This window comes from Aricia agestis, chromosome 7, assembly GCF_905147365.1.
Source record: "Aricia agestis chromosome 7, ilAriAges1.1, whole genome shotgun sequence".
NCBI lineage: Eukaryota > Metazoa > Arthropoda > Insecta > Lepidoptera > Lycaenidae > Aricia > Aricia agestis.
The window spans coordinates 8,846,938-8,850,864 of NC_056412.1; the positions used below are offsets into that span (position 1 = coordinate 8,846,938).

Sequence of the window (3,927 nt, forward strand, 5' to 3'; positions counted from 1 at the left end):
AGCAAACGGGTCACCTGATGGAAAGCAACTTCCGTCGCCCATGGACACTCGCAGCATCAGAAGAGCTGCAAGTGCGTTGCCGGCCTTTTAAGAGGGAATAGGGTAATAGGGGAGGGTAGGGAAGGGAAGGGAATAGGGGAGGGTAGGGAAAGGAATAGGGATAAAAACACTAATAATATTAAAGTCTCATGGTAGCAATAAATCATGTACATTTCTCAAGTGCTGCGCCCAATATTATGCATTTCCAGTACAACTATTATGACGACGTCGGTCAAACAATTGACATCAAATATTTTCCACCAACCTAGAGGCAACGACGACGTGGTTAGAAATAGGATGTTATAACTGCTTTTTATATTGATACTAGAAATAATTTATATCCGACTTCCAAATAGGAGGAGGTCCAATCTTCGGCTGTGGATTTTTTTTGTTACTAAATTTCTATCTTCACTATTATCGGTACTTCGTAAGAGTAATTATGCGTGAGTGAAAGAGACAATAATTAGTTATGGGTCAATGAACGAATTTGTATTCCGAGACTGTAATTTAGCCAAAAACACCGCGGACTATCGCAATCACCACGCTCTCGATCGCCTCCGCTCCCTGAAACAAGTTTGTATATTGTCAACGGAAGAGTTTTAATATCCATACTAATATTAATGCGAAACTATGTCTGTCTGTGTATTACTCCTTTACTCCGAGTCTGAGAAGAGAGAAATTTGGTATAGAAATACTTTTAGTCTTTAAATACTTTATACGTGGGAGAGCCATGCTTCGGCACGAATGGGCCGGCTCGACCGGATAAATACCACGTTCTCACAGAGAACCGGCGTGAAGCGGCGCTTGCGCTGTGTTTCGCCGAGTGAGTGAGTTTACCGGAGCCCCAATCCCCTACCCTAATCCCTTTCCTACCCTCCCCTATTCCCTTCCCTTCCCTACCCTCCCCTATTACCGTATTCCCTCTTAAAAGGCCGGCAACGCACATGCAGCTCTTCTGATGCTGCGAGTGTCCATGGGCGACGGAAGTTGCTTTCCATCAGGTGACCCGTTTGCTCGTTTACCCCCTTATTTCATAAAAAAAAAACACATCTTACGCACACAATAACCATTTGCACGCTTCAGAATTCACACACTTGCACACAAGGTACAAAGTAAGGAAATAATAATAATTATTATTATATGTATATATAAGCAAAAGCAAAGTATATAATATTATATTAATATGTCATAATAAGGAAAATATACGAATGATGGATATTATGTAAATAACAATAAAGGGTAAAATGGTGCTGCAATTTGACAGCAGCAGGTTGTAACCAGGAGGGAGTTTAGTCCGTATGTTACTGGGTAACACCACAGTAAAGTCGGACATATCCTTTTGGGCCGGCACATAAGGAATCAATGAGGATTCTCCCGCCCTCCCCGTGGAAAAAAAAGACCCCACACAAAACTTTGCAGAACAGAGTTGCGGGTGTCATCTAGTTGACAATAAAGGAGGTTACTTTGAATCCAAAATCGGTATATTCTACAGTACTTATTGCATTAGGATCAACTTGTCTAAAATTCTTTGTCTGTGACACTTATAATTTACTTATAAATATTAGGTAGAGAAAGAGAAGTTAAGTAAGCAAATTAGAAATCATCACATAGTTTCTCTTTATTCTCAAGCGTATATTTAAATATATTTCGGTTATTTTTTAAGAACTTAATAATCATAATTATACATAGTATATTATGTAGTCCTATTGAAGTTTTTAAAAATTCTATGCAGTATAAACAATAGAAATATATTAAAGTATAAATAGTAGAGTCATAGATTTGCAAACAATAACATAACTTTATATTAGAAAGTATATTGTTACTCGTATATCCCTTATTTCTATGATTGTATTATGTTAATATTATTATTCTGTACTTACATCCTTAAAAGCTTCAACGATCCCCAAAGGAATGTCTACAAACACTCGACCAAGACTCGCTAGCGCCTGAAAATAATTTGGAAATTTTACAATATTATGGGTTAAACGTAGAAAACAAAATTAACGATTTAAAAATAAATATTTATGTACTTGATAATAGGCCACAAAAAAAAATTAAATTGTTATTATTTTTAGCAATATTCACTTGTATAAGTACTTATTTAAAGGTGTTTTAGTTACTGTCTAAAGTTCCAGGTAAACTCTTATGCACTTATAATATAATTTATATTTTTTGGTTATTGGGCTATTGACTCAGAAAAAGTTACTTGTGAGTGTTTGGTGGACTAGTGCCGGTGTCGTTCACTACAGCTTTCTAAAATCAGGCCAAACGGTTGCGACAAATATCTATTGTACCATGATGGAAGAACTAGCTGCTAAACAACCAAGGCTGGTCAATCGCTCTAGGCCACTTCTGCTTCAGGATAACGCTAGACCACACACTGCACAACAGACGACCGTAAAACTGGAGGAGCTGCAATTGGAATGTCTGCGACATCCATCGGACCTTGCTCCAACAAATTACCATTTTTTTCGAAATTTGCGTAACTTCCTACAAGGAAAAAATTCAACTCTGATGTGACAGTCCAAACCGCACTCAAAGAATTTATTGACTCTGGTCCCTCCTTTTTTTTTTGAAAAGGGATCAACGAACTACCCTTATGATGGCAAAAATGCATCGATAACAATGGTACATACATTGATTAATAATAAAAAAACGACTTTATATTCCTCCATAACGCCAATTTCATAAGTAAGGATCTGATATAATATTGAACTTTGAGTGATGAAATTAAAACAAAAAATTAAAAATTTTGTTTCAATTTAAATAATATTATTAGATATTGTTGTAACTTTGAACTTTATAATAACGATGAAGAAAACACGACAAAGGTACAAAAAATACAAAGGAAGAAAAATGCTCGAACTAAGGCTGGCCGCATACACACGTTTTCCGTATTCGATTTACTAATGTGGAATTACGATTTGGAGTTCAGTGAGACTAGCGCAAACGTTTGTTTTTCTTTACTCGCTAACGCGTCGGCTTGCACACATACGTGCGGAATTCGTTCCGTTCGGAAAAAAGCGAACGTGTACGTGAGTTAATGTATCTTTTACTGATTCTATGCATTCGTAAACAGTATGTCCGAATAAAGAAAGCGAAATCGCTAATACGAAAAACGTGCGTACGCACTACGCGGCCAGCCTAAAGTAGAGCGCAAGTTGAAACTTAATTGCACATTATATGACGTTCTTATCTCCTGGATAACTCTCCGCGACGCCAGATGTGAGAGCAACATTTAATAAAATACGTACTTACACCACTTGGCCTAGTTGTTCCAGCATTTTCTGTAGCGTTCTCCGCACCTCTCGTAAGTACTAGCACCGCCAATACAACGAGCCCCGTGCTGAAGCCGGCCATAATGTGTAGAGAGTCTCGGTGGGACCTATTTTATTATTTTACTTACGCAAAACAGCACAATTAGCTATGCATGTTTAGTTATGGGTTTCAAGGATATTCTGTGATGTGACAAGGTGTGAAAACATTATTCTGAACTTGGTGTGACTGACATGTTTAGTCAATTTTATTGTATGTTTTGTTTATTTAGTGTGCTACGTTTCGGGTTTTTTGAAGCGTACGGCATAATTTGTTTACAGAGACTACTGACATACTTTTTTTGATAGGATGTCATGGGGGTACCCAGGTTCTGGGCAAATCAGATTTTACAGTTTAATTTCTTTGACCAGGTACTTATACATTGTCCGTGGGATATCTATGGACAGGTCTTAAAAAATTATATTGAGGTTCCTAATATCATTTTTTTCTAACCTGAATTTTTAAAAAAGTTTTCGAGAGAGACTCTTCTAAAATGGTAAAATGTGTGCCCCCTCTAACTTCTAAAGTAGGGGCATGATAATTAAAAAAAAATATATGATGAACATTACTATA

At 37.1% G+C, this 3,927-nt stretch overlaps 1 long non-coding RNA gene across 1 annotated transcript; it reads right to left on the minus strand.

The window, feature by feature from the left end:
• Window positions 1–203: 203 nt before the first annotated feature.
• Window positions 204–3,388, minus strand: LOC121728595. Its single transcript, XR_006035844.1, has 3 exons — window positions 3,298–3,388; window positions 1,920–1,985; window positions 204–603 (listed from the first exon to the last, which is right to left on the minus strand). It is a non-coding gene; the product is annotated as an uncharacterized LOC121728595 (long non-coding RNA).
• Window positions 3,389–3,927: the final 539 nt, after the last annotated feature.